General features: G+C 37.4%; 1 protein-coding gene and 1 pseudogene across 21 annotated transcripts in view; both read left to right on the top strand.

Annotated features, from left to right (window-relative positions):
• The window catches only part of FHIT (fragile histidine triad diadenosine triphosphatase), a 1,501,610-nt gene that overhangs the window by 304,126 nt on the left and 1,176,996 nt on the right, over positions 1-20,488 (top strand). The gene's annotated exons all lie outside the window — the stretch shown is intronic.
• On the top strand, positions 9,522-9,596 carry LOC132375510 (U4 spliceosomal RNA; annotated as a pseudogene).

Raw genomic sequence — 20,488 nt, 5'->3', positions numbered from 1 at the left:
TGAGTAACTTCATAGTAATATATTTGAAACATACATTTTAATAAATAGGGGTGCCCAATACATTTATGATACACACATTCTAAGCTCATGTCACAACAGGAGACTGAGAAACATGATTTCTAACTGAGTTTGAATAAATGAATGGAAGAGAAAATCATTCAGTCATATGAAACGTATTTATGGACATCTGCTATGTACTGGGAATTGTGCTGGTGCTACCTTATATTTTCATGAGGGGGATGGACATTAAACAAATCATTACAAAAGCAGATATTTACAGTTGAGGTAAGTGCAGTATAGGAAGGGTCAGAGCATTTAACAGGGAACTTAATCTTATTTGGGCAAAGGGCAGATTAACAAAGGTTTCCTGAAGAAGTGACATTTAAGCTGGGACTTAAATAATGGGTAGGAGTTACCCAAGCTAGAAGGCATTACAGGGTCCAAAGACATAGATCATAGAGTGGATGGTTAGAAAGGTGTGAAAATCGGTTTCAGCAGTAGCCTTTGGAATATGGTAAGCATTTATACAAGCCAAATACATTAAATTCACACGTCTAAGTGGAGCACAAACATATTTCCCCTTCTTAATAGCTTTATGTAGATGCTTAAGAATGTAATCTGTAAAGAAAGTATTAAAACAAGGATGGGAAGGAAATAAACCAGCTTCATTCAGAGTAGTGGTTGCTTCTAGAGAAAGGAGAGCAGAGGAGGCTTCTGCATCCATCCCTTGTTAATGGTGATTCCCTTCCTGAAAGGAAGGATAAAGTAAGCCACAGTCATGAGTGTGCTAATTTCTCTAAGTGTTGGCCTTATCTGAAATGGAGACCTCAATTATAAAACATCAGGCAGAAAATCACAGAAGAGAAACTTAGAGATGCTATTCTGAAGGGAGCAGTGGTTTAGACAGTACTACTCAAAATGTGAAGAGGGAGGTCAGACACTGAGAGTAAGGATTTAGGACTGCCTTGTCCAGCACAGTTGCCACTAGCTACATGTGGCTATCGAGTACTTGAAATGTGGCCAGTCTGAATTGACATACTGTAAGTGTACAATACACATTGGATTTTGAGGACAGTATTAAAAAAGAATGTAAAATATTTCAATAATATTTTTTATTGAAGTATAGATGATTTACAATATTAGTTTCAAGTGTACAACATAGTAATTCAATATTTTTATAGAGTTTACTTCACTTAAAATTATTATAAAATATTGGCTATATTCCCTGTGCTGTGCAATATATCATTATAGCTTATTTATTTTATACATAGTAGTTTTTACCTCTTAAAACGCTACCCCTTTTATGCCCCTCCCTGCTCTGGTAACCACTAGTTTGTTCTCTATATCTGTGAGTCTGTTTCTGTTTTGTCTTATTCATTTGGTTGTTTTACTGGGTTGGCCAAAAGTTCATTTAGGTCTTTCCACAAGAGTGTATGGAAAAATCCGAACGAACTTTTTGGCCAACCCAATATTTTTTAGATTCCATGTAGAAGTGGTAACATATAGTATTTGTCATCAACAATATTTTTATATTGATTATATTATATGAAATGATAAGATTGTGGATATATTGGGCTACATTAACATATTATTAAAATTAATCTCACCTGTTTCTTTTTACAGTTTTTAACATGGCTACTAGAAAGTTTAAAATTACACATGTGGCTGGCATTTTATTTCTGTTGGACAGTGCAAGTTTAGAAACTTTTATAGCAATTTGGCATTGCCACAATATCCAAGTGTATGTCTCATCAGCCCACAACATATTGGAAAGGAATAATACAGTCAACTAGTATTTCATCACAGATAATTAGTGAAGTGCTGCTTGAAACCATTCATATCTTCCAAAGTGTTTAGCCACTATGCTTATTATAGGAAGATACATATATTGTCATTTTCTCGGAGGTCTGTGAAATAGTCCAAGGAGGCAACTTGTTAAATTGATGTGGCCTTCTGAGTATGAAAAAAGTGATTGATAAAGATGTTATCATATAACCCTTCAGATTTGCTTGTATTTATTTTCAATTACATAACTTGTATATTGGAGTTGGAAAGAATATAATAAAAACTGTGGTAAATAATACATTTTTAAAAGTCCAATTGAAAGACCAGTTTGGCATCAACTAGTTTTTTTTTTTTTTTTGAGAATTGAAAAAACAGGGAGTGGGGAAGCTCATATCTCAAATTAGTTACATTGCAGCATTGATAATATACTTCTGTAATTGTGTTCCTTAGATTTTGTTCTATAGAATTGACTTATTTTTCATCAGAATGGGCTAGTTAACATTGGACTTGGAATTGGCACAGGTGAGCTTGTGATTTACAGGGCAATTTTTCTCATCAAAACCTGGGCAGAACCATTTATTTTACAACCAATATTTATTTTACAATGGGAAGATGGTGCAGATTAAAGGAGCATAAAACCATGATAAATCACCCAATCTTCATCCCACAGAAAATCTTTTAAATGGCTCTTTAAAGTAATGGCAGTAAAACCGTCTCACAGAGTTTGTATTTGGATGACTTTCTAGCATATGGTGTAGTCATGTAGATTAAAATCTAATTAACGAGGAATTTGTAAATATTCAGACGTGGTCTGTGTGATTCTTTTTCAGTGAAAAGTTAAATGTGTTTTTTCCGTAGCCAAGTTTCTGAGTCTTGCTCATGACTAAAGGGAATCCAGCCTCAAATTTTTAGCTGTTTGAAATCAAAGGCCGAAGAAATGAAATATCTTTTAGTCTTTTTATTTAATAATCAATGTTTATATTAAATGTTTAAGAACATGTTTATGTTTACTATAGATTATTATACAAGAAAGGAATTTTTATAACATCTTGTTTGATTTGGTTCCCATTTATATCTTAGGTTACAGTAATTTCTGTGGTTAAAAATAATAGAGTTAAATTTCTCTAATAGTATTCTTTAACACTATTCTAATGATAAATGGACTTGTATAGAACCTTTGGACTGATTAAAAAATGATAAAGAGTAGAAAACATTTGAAATGGATGAGATCTGCTTGTAATCATGGTGAATTTTACAAATGGGGAGTCTGTGGCCTGTGGATGTTCCATTGTGGGTGTTCTGTCTCTACCTAACTGAAGACTCCAGGTCAGCAGTTGGCAAACTTTTTTGTAAAGGACCAGAGACTAAATATTGTAGGCTTGTTGGGTCCACATTCCAACTATTCAACTCTGCTGTTATTGGGTGAAAGCCGCCATAAGTAATATATAAATGAATGGGTGTGTGCATACTCTTTGACCCAACAATTCTATGTCTAGCAATGTTCCCTAAGGAAATAATCAGAGGCTTTGGCAAAGAAGCATGTACAAGAGTATCTGTCATGATTATTACTTTATGACGTGGAAAGCTATTTATGGGGCCTGGTTAATTAAAAGAAAAGCAGCAAAACAGAATGTAATATGTGATCCTACTTTGATATAATGTATGTACAAACCCATATATTAGGTTGGATCATGTGAAATTAATGTTAAATGGCTGTTTTTTATCTGCAAAATGGAAATTTTATATGGTCAACCTAAGAAAGAGACTGAAAGATTATCCACCTGTAATTTCTTAGGTGGAAGAAATAGAATAATTTTTATTCTACTCTTTTTCATATGTTCATTTGTTACAAGGAATATATTTTACTTCACAGTGAGAAAATGATGCAGGTTTTTTAGGACAAAAGAAGGATTTTGCCATTCAAATTGTGGGTACATAGCAATGGAAATGCAGAAGGCATGCACATGTAGTCCCCTCTGGAGGAGATGTGTCTCCTGTGAGGAACTAGGAGCTTTGTTTTGTTGGCAAGGCCATTCCTGTTATGGCAGTGGATACAGGGAGCTGCAGCCAGCGCACGTTGTGTATTTTCTCCCATTGGTTGACTCCATTCCCCCTGATGCCGTTTAACATTCAATTCATCATATGAACTCCTCTTGTTCAGATTGCTTTCACATCAGATTGCTGTCTGATTAGGATTTGGCTTTGCATGGAGGACATCTTCAGGAAGGGAACGTTCTGGTCATTCTGACGTCTGTGCGGCAGTTATATTACAAGTTGTAGACTTCTACTTCGATATTTTGGGTTCATGCCGCTGGACTCATGAGCTTTGTTTAATGAAGTCCACCTCCTGAGAGAGGGATTCTGTCTTGTGTGCTGAGAACCCCAAGGCCCAGGATGCCAAAACCTAGTGAAGGAACTTCCTAAGGTATAGATGACCTTCAGTTGGGTCTCTGGGGAGGGAGCCTGCTGCCCTTCCTCAGATGGCATTCTACATTTCTGCACAGTAAGTTGCTTGAGTCTTTTCTTATTTGAAACTTTGCCCCTTTCCAACTCTCAAGTTCTGCAATTCTTCAATTTTTCTCTCTTCAGCCCTTGCTTGCTCCGTTTTCCTCACTGTTTCTTGTCACCTGGCAGAAACACAGTGGGGAGAGACTAGTACACAAGAGACATTTTGCTGCTGGTATTTAACTTTCTCCTGAAGTTTTTGTTGGATGACATTGATTTCTAGTGCAAAGGGTGCTCAGCTTTGGAGCAGACCTGTAGAGAAATAGAGTCCCTCAGGCCTGCTGTGAGGCTAGAATCCCCTTGTCCCAGCAACAGGGATTGGCATTTGTGTGAGACAGTGGGACATGCCCCTGATGCCGGGAACTTCTTGCAGTGACAGTCAGCGTGAAGAAAAGCGATGGACCATTTCTCCACGTGAGGGAGGCCGACATTTTGTGAGCTCACATGTTTTTCTCATCAGACTCTGAAACGGCATTTTACTGTATTTTGATACAATGTTCACACTACACATTAGGGGTAATTTCTGCCTTATTTGGAGCACCAGTCAGAATGATATTATCTCCATTAGAGGAAATGAAGAGGCCTCTGTATCTGACACTACTTTGTTAAAGAGAAAATATTTTCCCCGGAGGCAAAAGTTACTGGCTAAATACAGCCCCAAATCAAAGATCTTTTCTACCAAGAACTCTTATGTCAGCTTTCTTTTTCATAAATTGATGTGGATCTGTGGAATTTACATTTCCTACAAATTGTTTACCCATTTTCCCTTTTCATAAGGTGAGAGAAGATCCTAATTCAAGATACATTCTGTCACTTTGGAGGCTGATTGGGCATGAGGGTTTTTTTGTATTCAAAGAAATCCCCAAAGCAATTGGTAAACCTGCTTATAGAATTTGATGTTGCACATCTTGAGGAGGATTTAAGTCTGAAAATTTAAAAGACTTCAATTCACAAAGTGTTGATTGCATCATTTTGCTTAGTAGTACAGTTAAGTCATTTTTATTTATTTATTTATTTTTTTAAGTCATTTTTAAAAAGTCAAGTGAATACGTTTTGGCCTCATCAATGAAATGTACCAAGGACCATAAAGTAGTGAAAATGGTGTTAAGAAAAACAGCATTTCATTTTTTCTTTGTATTTTTGTATTGAAAAAAGTGAAAATTACCCTCTTTCCCTTTGAGTTCATGCTACAAAAGCTTATAAATTTTATGTTGGGTATTTAGATGTTTATGTGAGGGGAGCTCAATTTATAAATCTGAATGCTAACAATATGACGATTAATTTTAGAAAATTGTCAGTCAGCAGACATGCTGGGCCTAGAATAAGATGATTCATTTGCTATTTAGGCAATATTGTATGTTATAAAAAATCAGGGGATAGTCACATAGAAAGGGGAAAAATGAATGGATCAATAATTTAATTTAGCTCTGACCTGGCTAAGTTCTATAACATGGTTCATAATTTTTCGATGAATAGACCCTTAACATTTTACATATAGTGCCTCAGTTTTGTATTGATCTTCCCTAATGTATTCTTCATGTCAAAGAAAGGAATAAAAACAAACAAAACACACTGTTTAACAAAAACACATTGTGTTGCCTGCAAATGTTAACCAAAATATGACAACATATTGGCGTTATTTATTCTGTTTTCAGAACTACTTTTTTCCAGGCTAATTTAAAAATTTAGAAGAGAAACGGGTAGTAAATGAATGATGATTTGAAGGGCAAGTTCATGGAGTTCTCTCTTAGTTAATAGAGTCTTAGCCTCTCTGCATTACTTAATTGCTTATTAAAAGTGGAACCCCTGATGTACTATGTGTAGTGTGTATTTATTCCATGGAAAATTATTAATTTTTAATTGAACTAAGTGAGTGCTTGGAAGGGACCCTAGCTATTAATCAGGAAGCAAGTGATTGACTGATGTTCATGTTCATTAATTATTCAAGAAAGTTCAATTTTAAGGTCTATAACAGTAGAAGAAAGTTTTTATAAGTGAGTGTGTTTGTGCTGGTACATTTTAGTACTATATTTATTTGTTCATTTAACAAATATTTAGTATGTGCTATGTGCCGTGCAGTGATGAGTCAGTGATGAGCAAGCCCATGGGCCCCTGTACTCACAAAGCTTCCAGGGCAGTACGTAAAACAGAGGTATATCAGTGCTGTTTAGGAGACTCAGTTTTGCTTGACTCCCCTCTGTGTACAGAAAATGATTCTTCTCTGCACAGATTTCCTGAGTCTCCTGGAAGTTCAGGCTATCAAATTCTAATTACCATCTGAGACAATATTTTCTTTAGAATGATAGAATCATAGTTTCTAAGAGCTGAAAGAGACCTGCGAAGTTGTCTGGCACTGGACCCTTTTGTCCTCCGGCCTCAGCCTGGGCCTGTCCAATGTCAGGAGGGGGGAAGTGTACTCATTCATGGGGTCATTTCTGGAATGTGTGGATTATTTCAAAGTTCTTCCAAATAATGAACTGAAGCTTATTTCCCTGCAAAATCTCTTTATCGATTCCAGTTTTGTATCTTGGACAAAATCATCACATGGTATTTACCTATTATTTGGAGTATGTATCACAGTTTTCCATGTATTTCTGTGATCTTTTTATTATGAATGTGTTATCCCTGTTAGATGCATGTATCCTGACAACAGAATTGTGTCTGGTTTTGCTCACTGCTATTTTCACTAGCACTGTCATAACACTAGGCAATGAATGAAGGAATGAATGTTTTATCTTATTCCAAAAAGGCTTCAGGGAAGAGTACAGAGATTTAAACCATACATCTTAGTCCATTAACTATCTGACAACTGTCATGGTTCTTTTACTTCAGTTTTTCTCATCCTCAGGTTCACATTCTCCTTCCTAACTTTACACGTGACATGGTGTCCAGCCAATTATACTGAAGTCATCTCCTTTCTAATGCCTCCCACTTTGTTAATATAAAAAAAAAGTGCTGGTCTCACCAGGAGGTTTGGGAAAGGCTTCACAGACTAGGTGCAGATTGACCTGTGCTGAGTCTTGAAGAATGAGGAAGTGTTCTCCATGTCAGTGAGGCCAGAAAGGGCACTTTTAAGGTACACTGAGAACAGTGGTACCAGAATGTTCACCCACCTTGCAGATTTCCATTAGGTCACCTAACTTCCTAGTTAGATCCTCTTTGGGGAATTTTTGCTCTTTTCTTTCCGTCTTCCTCATGAACTTCACTATTCTTTCACCTTGATCACTTCCTTACCACTACCGCAAAGCTCGTGGCAGAGCTGCCCGAGGTTTAGAGCTTACGTGAGGGAGTTAGTCTGTATTCAAATCCGGGTTCAACCCATATTTTGCATGGCCTTCGGTGAGGTAGGTACTTCTTTGAGATTTAGAGTTTTCTTCTTTAAAATGGAGAAAATAATAATACTTTATAAAATAATTGAGAGAATTATCAGGTAAACTATATGTGAAGTGCCTGACCTGTAACTGTTATTCCCCACCTCCCTCCCTGGGAAGCTCCTGCTGTAGTTCACTTCCGCTGGTATAGCTATTGGTCCAGAGGCCCCAGCACAGGCACGTGGCTCAGACATATTTTCCACAGAAACCCATCAGGTGTTAATAGTGGCAGAGCTATTTCAGTTTCTTTCAGGTCCTCAGTTCAATGGATTTACATCTTCACCTTTATTTCTTTCATCCTCCAGGCTCCTGGGGTCCAGTAATTTTTTTGTTTTTTTTGGTAGGACTGTAAAGGAATCAGATTTGACACATTTTCCTCTGATTTCTCTCCTTTCGGGTCTCCATTTCTCCTGGTGTTACAAGAGCCTGGATTTCTCTGATCTCATCTCTCTCAGCTTCATCTGGGTCATCAACATACTCATTTCATTCTGGTCAAGATTTCTCTCAATAGGTTTATTGCAGATGGCTGCAGCTGTGATCAGTGTTTACAATCTGATGACAAGTTGGAGATTAAGGCTTGTCATCACTATTTAATTAACCTCAAATTAAGTGCTTTCCGGTCCCATTCCATGCCCTTCCACAAGCCCAGGAGAGCTTCTAAAACAGTGCTTGGAGTCTTGATAGATTCGGGGTCACATCACTGGAAAGCAGGGGCTGATTTAGCTGTGACTCTGAAGAGCAACACTATTTGATCCTTAACTCACTTGCCCAAGGGCTGAAGCTAGGTAGCTATTCAAAGTCTCTATAAAGAGAGGGGAAGAAAGGAGAGCATTTTTTCTAATTCTAGGAAGCAGGTGGTCTGTGAACTGCAGAGACGATGAGACAAAAAGTATTCCAGAGACAGAAAAAAAACTCTGTTCTTAGTATTTAAAAACAACTTTGTTTTTGTATCACAGAAGTAGTATATGTCAACAGCAAAATTATACATGGTAATTGTAAAAGGATGGAGAAACAAAAGAAGAAAGTAAAAATCATACAAATTCCTACTCTCCATACCTGCTTTTAAGGCTTACCCGAGCTGTCCAATCTGGTAGCCACTAGCCACATGTGACTCGTAAATATTTAAAATATGGCAAGACTGAATTGACACCATGTGCTAGAAGTATAAACTACACACCAAATTTCAAAAAGAGAATTTAGGCTATTGTTATCTTGTGTATGTTGGATTAATTAAAATATATCTTTAAATGAATTTCATCTTTTACTTTTTTTTCATCTTTTACTTTTTAAAATATGACTACTAAATACTTTAAAATTACGTGTATTTCTATTGGACAATGCAATTTTAGACCTTTTTCTTATATCAAAATTTTTTTAAAAGAAAAATTGCGTTATTCTACATAAAACTTTGTATTCTCCTTTTTCAGTTAATGCGAATATGTTCATGTCATGAAATATATGATATGGTATTATCTTTAATCATTTGTAGTATTTCATTATATGATGTGCCTGAAAAGATTAATCAAATCCACTGTTGCTGAACACTTAGGTCATTACCATTTTTTAAAATTTCAAATTATTCATAACATACTTATAACTATATCTTTGGACTCATCCTTAATTGTGCTTCTAGGATTTGTTTCTGGAAGCCAATTAGCCGAGTCACTTGCTTGTGGTGTTTAAGCAAATTGCCATATAGAAAGGTGGCACTGATTCATACTCAGTCCAGTGGTTTATAATAATGCTCATTTCACCTCATCTTTATCAACACCAGGTATCATCATTGTTCTTAATTCTTATTGTAACGAGCAGCACTGTTATGGGTTTGCTCAGAAAATTATTGAAAAAATCTTAGTGTTAAGCTTTGTGCAGTGGTAGTATCATAGCCAATGAGGTTTATCCGAGGCACGATTACTGCTAATTGAAAAAGTCTTAGGCTTGGTAGCTTCTATCCTGGACCTGCAGATACTTCAGATGATTTTCTCTTATCCATGAATCATTCTTTTATCCATCCACTCTTGAGCATCCATAATGTGTCCAGCACTGCCCAAAGATTTGTAGAAGACATGGTATTTGATTTTAGGAAATCCCTTATATTTAATATTTAAGTTGGAAAAGAAAGGAAGAGAAAATAAATAAGGCAAGGGCCACGTGAGTCTTATTTACTACAGTATTTCAGCACCTAAATAGAGTGTCTGGTACGTGGTAGACTCCACGTTGAATATCGTTGAATGAATTCATGACTAAGTGTATGCTAATGTTTACATAAGTGGTGAAGAAAACAAAATAAAGGGGTAATGATTTTAAGGGAGGGACAATAAGGGAAAGCTGTCTGCCTCCTGTGTTAACCCAACAGAAGCCAGAAGGCATGAGAGCTGCAGAGGGCTGCAGAGGGCTGCAGAGGAGAGGCCACCACAGGGCAGACAAAGGGTCTGCAGGGGCAAATAGAGGATAACCAGGACACCAGCTCTGATACCTGCCCTCTGGGGTAGGGCACTCACCCTTTCTGAGTTTGGTTTCCTCATCTGTAAAATGTGCATAATTATACCTACCTCAGAAAGTTGTATTAGAAATAAATGGAGAGCACTTAGCACAATGGTATTTTCTTTAGTTGTATTCATTAGTGGCTTAGCTATGTCAGTTTCTAAGCATCTTGTTCATTTATCATTTCTTATAAGTTATCAGAAGGAAAAACAGAGAAGAAACTTACCCTGTTAGACCTGGACCTTATATTTAGACTTGAAAAGTTCTACAGCCCCCCAGTGAGGTAGCCGTTTGCGTTCTGAACTGTGCATATCAAACCCTTATACTCTGGTTAAAAATCCATAGAATTTTTCATGTAGTTGGATAATTAGGCCACATGCTGTTGGCTCTGCTCAAAAACGGTCATTTAAGTGTCCTTTTTTTTTTTTTTGGCATCCACTGGGAAGTTTAAATAGCCACTGCCAGTGTGATTTCTATATGCTCTTTAAAAAATGCTGAAATTGAGAAGAGTTTAATAAAATTGCTGGACTGTTAGCTTTAGCAAGCTGTCCCAGACATAAACCTGAGAAAACAAACCCCAAACCCCAAAGTAAACACTTCTATGATTCGGGGACTTTCACAGGTGCTCCCTGGAGAGTGTAGTTTGACTCATGGAGTTAGTTGACAAGCAAGGGTGGAAGCTAGCAGCTTCTGAGGTGATTTGACTCCTTTATTCTCCTTTGCTTAACAGATATCTGTACTAAATATGAGTGGCAGCATTTGGAACTAAGGGACCCTGAAGTATCATCTGCCTAATTCTTATGTAGAAAAATGAGTAGTGCAATAGTGTAAAACAAATATATTTCAGGTATATGAATGTTCTTAAATTACCAGACCCTTAGGGAATATAGTTATTAAATGAATAAAGTGTCCAATAAGAGGAACAGCTTATATTTATTCAGCCTTTACAAGGTCCTAGTCACTATTCAAAATGCTTTGTGCATGTTATCTCATTTAATCCTCACAGCAGCCCTAAGAGTAGAGAGTGTTTTCTCCATTTTGCAGATAAGGAAACTGAGACTCCAAGAAATAAAGCCAAGTGATTACAGTCTCATGTTTAGAAAGTAGCAGAGGCAGGGTTGAAACACACAGCATTTCACTCCAGAGCCTGAACTCTCAGCTGCTGTTCTGTACTGTTTCTTTCTTAAATGTTTATGGAGTAAGCTGAGAGTGTGAGGAAATCTTGTTGAAGGTAACAACTCAGGTAAGCCTGTGTGGGATATTCAGGTACAGTTTTTATTCCCATAAATTCCTTGCAGATTATAGACATGTTCCTCGGTTTATTACTAGAAAACACCTTCTTTTTTTTTTTTTTTTTAATTTATTTATTATTTATTTATTTATGTCTGTGTTGGTCTTCGTTTCTGTGCGAGGGCTTTCTCTAGTTGCGGCAAGTGGGGGCCACTCTTCATCGCGGTGCGCGGGCCTCTCATTATCGCGGCCTCTCTTGTTGCGGAGCACAGGCTCCAGATGCGCAGGCTCAGCAATTGTGGCTCACGGGCCCAGTTGCTCTGCGGTATGTGGGATCTTCCCAGACCAGGGCTCGAACCCGTGTCCCCTGCATTGGCAGGCAGATTCTCAACCACTGCGCCACCAGGGAAGCCCCAAAAACACCTTCTTAATTGATCTCAATATCAAATCTATTGCACTAGTTGAACGAAAGGAGTTTTATGGCCAGTGTAGCAAGATGTTTACCGAATATTCTGTTCACGTTCATGATTTTTGATTTTTAATAGCCAAATGTTATTTAAAAATGTGACTTATATTAGTTACATCATGTGTTGAAATGTATCCTTAATTGTAGTACTTTTATTGACTGCGAGAGGATGCAAAGTGGATTCCACAATTTTAATTAACTGTTCCTCCTCTGACATTTCATTACCAGTTTCAGAAGTGATAGAGGATGGCAGTTACCTGTGAGAATTTTTCTATAAAGAAGCTAAGATGGAGGAATGTTAGAGTTGTCTTGGTGATTGAGAGGAAAAACAGAGAAAGGAGAGGATTGGCTATTATCCTCACATGTTAATAACATGATCAGTAAACAAAGCTTCTGTTATTTTAGGTAAATTTTAAAAATTTGAGCAGATAACAGACCAGTTGAAATAAAAAATAAAGAAATCACTTAATTCAACTATAATTTTTATGCTGCAAGAATGGTGTCTTTTTTCTGAAAGTGAGAATTTCTCAGACATCACATATCTTTCCCTTAAAGAGTTTTTGAGGATTTTCTATGAGTCAGAAGAGGCAAAAATGTGAAGGTCAAAGATAATGGGTCCCTATCTAACACTGGACTGATTTGCCAAGAACCCAGGACACATTTTTAAAAATAAATTTATTTGTTTGTTTGTTTGTTTATTTATTTTTGGCTGCGTTGGGTTTTCGTTGCTGCGCGCGGGCTTTCTCTAGTTGCGGCGAGCGGGGGCTACTCTTCGTTGTGGTGCATGGGCTTCTCATTGCGGTGGCTTCTCTTGTTGCAGAGCACGGGCTCTAGGCACGCGGGCTCAGTAGTTGTGGCACATGGGCTCAGTTGCTCTGTGGCATGTGGGATCTTCCCAGACCAGGGCTCGAACCCGTGTCCCCTGCATTGGCAGGCGGATTCTTAACCACTGTGCCACCAGGGAAATCCCCCAGGGTATACTTTTATTTCCTTTTTATGGTAAAAGCCTGAGAGAACGCTGTGGAGTTTAAACACGGTTTCTGTATCTGGTGCCCACACAGGAAGATGAAGGTAAGGAGGCCAATTTTTCCAGCAAATGTGCCCAAGCACATAATTACCTCCCTTGATGTCTGTCGATACTTTACCACATCCCCCGGGAAAATCTCTGGGCAGTCCTTTCAAGTCATTTTCAGAGATCTCACCATGGCAGGTGAGCTTATTTATTTATTTCCATTTTGAGAGCTTTACCTTTCCAGACTCCCTTTTAATGTTTACCTCTTGTATGAAGAATGGAGACTGCGGGTATTTCATTACCAGGTATCTCCCTGCTGCAGGCACTGCCTGGAGAAGTTTCCCTCTGTTTGGTTTGCAAGCCTCATTTATTTTCCCGAGCTTTCTAATCTGGGCAGAGCCCAGTGGACGGCATTATTAAATTACCATTATTACACTGTGTTGTCTTGGCACGATCAGGGGCTGAGTTGGAAAAGTTCGTGTTGGGCAGGGAACACATTTTCTCCCCTTCTCGAGCTGCCCCAAATGGACCTTAGCTGACTTTCTGGGTCTGTATCAGCATCAAGAGTCTGTGAAGTCAAAGCAAAGATTTAACCACATTTGAGGCATTTCTTCTAATCAGTGTAAAGAATGGGCATTCCCCTTTTAAGTAGGTTGCTTTGATTTGGGATCAGCTGGACAATTCATGATTGTAATTTTTTTGATTGGGGGGGTAACATTTGACATTCAAAGTTATTTGACATTTCAAAAGTTATAATGTCATTTTAAAAACTCTAATATCACTAGTATATTTGCATGTAATTCATTTACACAGGCTTTCAAAGATTGTCTATTCTCAGTAGAGAAGTTTTAATTAAAAATGTTTTATTGCCACTCCAAGCGTCTTTAAATTAAGGCACTGCTCTTTTCTGTTTTTCTTCCTCACGCACTCTTGATAATCAACCTAGTGTTGTCTGCAATGATAAAAGTTATTCTTGTCATATTTTAAGCATTTTCTTGTTCATCACTGTGTCACCAATGGCTGTACAATGCTAGCACATAGTAGGTACTCACTAAATTCTTATTGAATGAGTGTTTCAACACTGCCCATGCACTGTATATTCTAACCATTCTGGAATATGTTTTATCACATGCACTCTGCTTGCTCCCACCTTAGGAAGTTTACCCACCACTCAGAAATGTCCTTTGCCTCTCAGATCTTAAGCACTTTTATACTGCTTATTTGTGAATTTTCTTCTCCTGTCCCTATCTAAGCACAATTCCTGGTATATATTAGGTGCTCGATAAATGTCTTAATGAATACACGAGTTATTGAATGAACACACATGTATAGTTAACCCAAGGAAAAATTATGTGACATTTATAAACCATTTTTGTAACATTTTACAACAATTTTAGTTTTAGGCATTCACTAAAATGATAAAAAGTAAGTTTGAAACACCATTTTTCTTGTCCAGTCCTTGACTCAAAACTCTTCAATGGCTCTCCATTCCCTTTAGCAGTGGTTTTCTAACTATGACAGTCTGATCATGGGATTATGTCTTTTCCCAGATTAAAACCCTTCAAAGGTTTCTCACTGCCCTCACAAAAAATATGATTCAAACTCTTTAAGCATGGCTGAGAGTTCTACCTCTCCAGCTAGAGTCTTCCCCAAGCTCCCTTTACTCTTTCACGTCTAGGTCATGTGGTTCATTAAACCTGTAATGTTTCCTCTTCTCCAGGGCCTTGGCACTTTGGGTGCCCTCTGCTCCCTCTTCACCCACCTCTTTCCTTAGCTGACTCCTCTTTGGCTTCAGATTGGTCTCGTTTTAAATGTCGCCTTCTCCAGGAGGTCTTTACTGTCCACTCCCTGCCGCTGCCACCACCATCACCCCTACCTGCCTCTACTAGTGTAGATAATTTTCCTGCTTTGTATGCCTTGCAGATATTTTATCAATAGATTAGAATTATGTGGGTTTTCTTGGCCAAGTCGTATGAAGTATTAAGTTAATGGAATTTAAATTGAGAATTTCCACAATTTTAAGTTTTCCTCCTGTAGGTTTCTCTCAAACATTTTGGTGGCTAACATGACCCTCTCCCACCCCCTGACGTGCACAACACATTTATTGTAGGCAAAGTATGCTAAGTGCTTCATATACATTTACTCATTTGCTCTCACACCAGCCTTATGGTGAATACTGCTATTGTCCCCCATTTTATCAGAAAAAGTAAGTTCAGTGACATAAGAAACTCACATAGCTGATGAGTGGCAAGCTGAAGTTTAAGTCCAGGCTGTCTACACTCAATCTCTGTAGCCCAAAGCCCAAGCTAAAGCTAGTGATTAGACAGTAGTAAATAAATACCCAGCAGGTATTTGAAAATAGCCTTGTTTTTGTGCTGGGTATCTTCCGTTTATCCCTTCATACCCACTTTCTACTCTGTTCTGTGCCTGGGAGGTTCTTCTCTGTTGGCTTTATAAATGGGCTCCTCCCTTAACCCCACATACTGCATTAACCCTTGGTTTCCCCACACCATTACCACACCTTTGTAAAAAGTTCTGCAGCTTACCCCAGTTGAGTGTTTTGTGTATACTTTGTTGTTGCCCAGATCCTAATTGATACAGACAAAAATTTTTTAAATTAAAACTGTAGTTATGGTTGTGCTTTTATATTTCTCATACAGTATGGAGTAATGTTAGCTTTTTTCTACTTTGTCTTTAACTTTGTATAATGGAATTGACGATTGTCATAGTTCATGCAGTCTTAAAAATGAGAGGCATGCCACACTCTTGTGCAAAGGGCATGTTTCCAAGGAATTTGTAACCAGTTGGGAAACAGGCCTACAGAATATTTTTCAAAATCTTTAGCCTGCCATGAGGCCTCTTGCATTTTGACAAGAGTTTCCCTTTCTGCTTTTCGCCGCTGCGCACCCTTTGCTTACTTTAAAGCTGGGCTCTACTGTGTCTGGGCAGGTGGTTTCCCAGCCACCTGGTCCAGGATTGGTTTAATGTCTGGCTTTAAAATAACTCATTTTACTTACTTAAATGAGTTTATATATAAAGAAACTCACATAGTGTTCCATAAATGGAAAATAAAATCCGTTACAATAAATAAGGGAATGAAACTTTAAAGGGGAATATAACAAAAATAAAATGATGCTCTTCATGTTAGCCAAGTGTTAGGAAGGTGTTTTGACATGTTAGCACTAATTAATATTTCTCATTGGATGAATTAGAAAGATTGAAAGAGAACTGAAAGGGACATAACTTTATTAGTCTTTGTTTTGTCCTGTCAGTAACCATCTAGCCCCAGGGTTCCATGCCCTGAAGTCTGAGGATCACTGGTATAATCTGTTTTTCCCTATGCTGTGAGCTTAACCGGAATGCTTTCCTCCTTCTAGTTTCCTTTTCCTGATCCTCTCCATCTTTCTTTTTGAAACTTTCCTTCACCCTCTTAGCCTACACAAGTCTCTCGTCCGAACTTCCTGACATTTATTATCTGTCCTACTTATGTTGGCTTCTGATTGTTAATGTTTTGACCTGGTATTTCAATAGCTCATATTTTGTGTCTTGTCTCCTAAACCCTGTAAAGTTCTGTCTCCAGGAATAGACACTGGGACCTGTGCTTCTGGAACCCCATATCAATTAAATGTTCATTATATAATATATATTCTGTTTATAATATGTATTACATTATATAATATATAATATATATTATTTTTATATAATATTTATATTATATTTACATATTATTAAATAATATATAATATATATATTTACATATACATAATATATATAATACATATTATGTAATGTAATGCATATTATAAACAGAATATATAATAGCCCCATATATAATTAGAAGTTCATTAAATGTTTGCTGTGTTGAATGAATTTGACCCAAAGTAAGTTAAATGATGTTTTAACAACTATGGATATAATTCACAATCACAGTATGATTTTGTGTCTGGTTGGGATGCACAATTTATATTTTTGCTTCTTCTTGCCTTCATAGAAATTACATTCTAGGAGATAAAGATAATAAATTGATACACATATGCATATTATAATGTAAAGTGGAGTAAGTGGTATAAGGAACGTAAATCAGCATGCATTGTCAGAGCTTTGGGTTGCCTTTTAGATTGGGTAGTCAAAGAATACCTCTCTGATGAGGTGACATTTGAGGACAAATGTGATTAAAGTTAAGAGGAGGGGGTACATATGAATATTTGAGGGACAAGCATCCTAGCTAGAAGCAATAGTAAGGCCTGAGGATCTGAGTTGGGACTGTGCTTGTTGGAGGCCAGTGTGGGGATGAGAAGGGAGCAGTGGGACATGTCATTGAAGAGGTGGCAGGACTGGATTGCATAGGACCTTTTCAGCCATGGTGAAGCTTTTAGATTTTTATTGTAAGGGAAACTACAGGAGGACTGAAAGGAAAGACATAACATGATCTGATTTATATTTTTAAAAAGTAATAGTTTCAGCTGCTCTGAATAGAAGAGGTGAAAAGGACAAGAGAGGGGCTGAAAAGGTGGGCAGTTAGGAAGACATGGCTCCATGCCAGATATGGTTGGGGTGGCTTGGAGCCCAGTGATAGTAGTGGACGAGGTGAGAACTGGAAGGTTTAGGAAAAATTCTGAGAGGAGAGCCAACTGTGTTATGCCTTCTAATTTATTTACTACTGTACAACGCTTTCAAACTAGTGTTCTCCGTTGGTATTTATTTTCATCTTATAATTCTATTTCAGACAACTTATTTTCAATTTACCAAATATTCTTTTATTTATACTTGCTTTTGGGATAACACTTAATGACTAATTAGTCAATAAAAACCAGAGTTCTATCTGGGGCAAGAATGTGTTCCCGTGGTGAATTTATTTATCCCTCTTTTTCAAAAGTAATTGCATTTTTGTATTCGTTCTTGAATACTGTAGTGTCATTTCCCAAATGACTATTTGGGAGGTGGAATTTTTTTATGCTATTCTAATTTTGTATCCTCTTCCTTCTAATATCCCCATCTGTACTTTGTATTACAAACTTCATCAGACCACTGCACGCTATTATAGCTGTCGTCACCATGGGGAGAAAATGACTAATTGAAGCTGCTTATTGATATAATAGAGCAGGTTGTGACACTTGGCGAGAATACTGGAATGATGGGCTCCAGCTGATGTTATGTAAAAATATTCAGCCATGAAATATGCACTTGTGGATGGCTTTTTGCAGATGTCTGCAGAATGCAGATAATCTGTATTCTGAGGAGATCTGCAAATTAAAGATCTATATGACCAGTTAGAATTATAGCACAGTGAGGACAGAGTGGTGCAGTAGGTAATGATATAGCCTTGAATCTTGGGTAATAATAATTATAACCTGCCTATACTTATAAGCAAAAGTAGATGATATTTACCCCCAACCCCCATTTCAGAGGGACTGGATCAATTGGCAGAAAAATGATGGTGAACTTTTGGATATTTTGGAATTGCTTCAATGCAAGATATATTGGTATCATGAATGGAAGTATAAATTGGTATATTGTCTTTGGAAAGCTATTTGGCCATAACTATCAAAATAAAATGCGAGAGCCTCCCATCAAGCCTCTTAGATAGCCTCAACCACCAGAGGGCAGACAACAGAAGCAAGAAAAACTATAATCCTGCAGCCTGTGGACCAAAAACCAAAGTTACAGAAAGATAAAGAAGATGAAAAGGCAGAGGGCTATGTCCCAGATGAAGGAACAAGATAAAACCCCAGAAAAACAACTAAATGAAGTGGAGATAGGCAACCTTCCAGAAAAAGAATTCAGAATAATGATAGTGAAGATGATCCAGGACCTCGGAATAAGAATGGAGGCAAAGATTGAGAAGATGCAAGAAATGATTAACAAAGACCTAGAAGAATTAAAGAACAAACAAACAGAGATGACCAATACAATAACTGAAATGAAAACTACACTAGAAGGAATCAATAGCAGAATAACTGAGGCAGAAGAACGGATAAGTGACCTGGAAGACAGAATGATGGAATTCACTGCTGCAGAACAGACTAAAGAAAAAAGAATGAAAAGAAATGAAGACAGCCTAAGAGACCTCTGGGACAACATTAAACGCAACAACATTCGCATGATAGGGGTCCCAGAAGGAGAAGAGAGAGAGAAAGGACCAGAGAAAATATTTGAAGAGATTATAGTCGAAAACTTCCCTAACATGGGAAAGGAAATAGCCACCCAAGTCCAGGAAGCACAGAGAGTCCCAGGCAGGATAAACCCAAGGAGAAACACGCCGAGACACATAGTAATCAAAGTGGCAAAAATTAAAGACAAAGAAAAATTATTGAAAGCAGCAAGGGAAAAACGACAAATAACATACAAGGGAACTCCCATAAGGTTAACAGCTGATTTCTCAGCAGAAACTCTGCAAGCCAGAAGGGAGTGGCAGGATATACTTAAAGTGATGAAAGGGAAGAACCTACAACCAAGATTACTCTACCCGGCAAGGATCTCATTTAGATTTGATGGAGAAATCAAAAGCTTTACAGACAAGCAAAAGCTAAGAGAATTCAGCACCACCAAACCAGCTCTACAACAAATGCTAAAGGAACTTCTCTAAGTGGGAAACACAAGAGAAGAAAAGGACCTACAAAAACAAACCCAAAACAATTAAGAAAATGGTCATAGGAACATACATATCGATTATTACCTTAAACGTGAATGGATTAAATGCCCCAACCAAAAGACATAGACTGGCTGAATGGATACAAAAACAAGACCCATATATATGCTGTCTACAAGAGACCCACTTTAGACCTAGGGACACATACAGACTGAAAGTGAGGGGATGGAAAAAGATATTCCATGCAAATGGAAATCAAAAGAAAGCTGGAGTAGCTATACTCATATCAGATAAAATAGACTTTAAAATAAAGAATGTTACAAGAGACAAGGAAGGACACTACATAATGATCCAGGGATCAATCCAAGAAGAAGATATAACAATTATAAATATATATGCACCCAACATAGGAGCACCTCAATACATAAGGCAACTGCTAACAGCTATAAAAGAGGAAATCGACAGTAACACAATAATAGTGGGGGACTTTAACACCTCACTTACACCAATGGACAGATCATCCAAAATGAAAATAAATAAGGAAACAGAAGCTTTAAATGACACAATAGACCAGATAGATTTAATTGATATATATTGGACATTCCATCCAAAAACAGCAGATTACACGTTCTTCTCAAGTGCGCACGGAACATTCTCCAAGATAGATCACATCTTGGGTCACAAATCAAGCCTCAGTAAATTTAAGAAAATTGAAATCATATCAAGCATCTTTTCTGACCACAACGCTATGAGATTAGAAATGAATTACAGGGAAAAAAACGTAAAAAGGACAAACACATGGAGGCTAAACAATACGTTACTAAATAACCAAGAGATCACTGAAGAAATCAAAGAGGAAATCAAAAAATACCTAGAGACAAATGACAATGAAAACACGACGACCCAAAACCTATGGGATGCAGCAAAAGCAGTTCTAAGAGGGAAGTTTATAGCTATACAAGCCTACCTAAAGAAACAAGAAAAAGCTCAAGTAAACAATCTAACCTTACACTTAAAGAAACTAGAGAAAGAAGAACAAACAAAAC

The sequence above is a fragment of the Balaenoptera ricei genome, chromosome 11 (genome assembly GCF_028023285.1).
Source record: "Balaenoptera ricei isolate mBalRic1 chromosome 11, mBalRic1.hap2, whole genome shotgun sequence".
Lineage (NCBI taxonomy): Eukaryota > Metazoa > Chordata > Mammalia > Artiodactyla > Balaenopteridae > Balaenoptera > Balaenoptera ricei.
The sequence above is the reverse complement of the archived record's forward strand: the minus strand, read 5'-3'. Positions and strand labels throughout refer to the sequence as shown.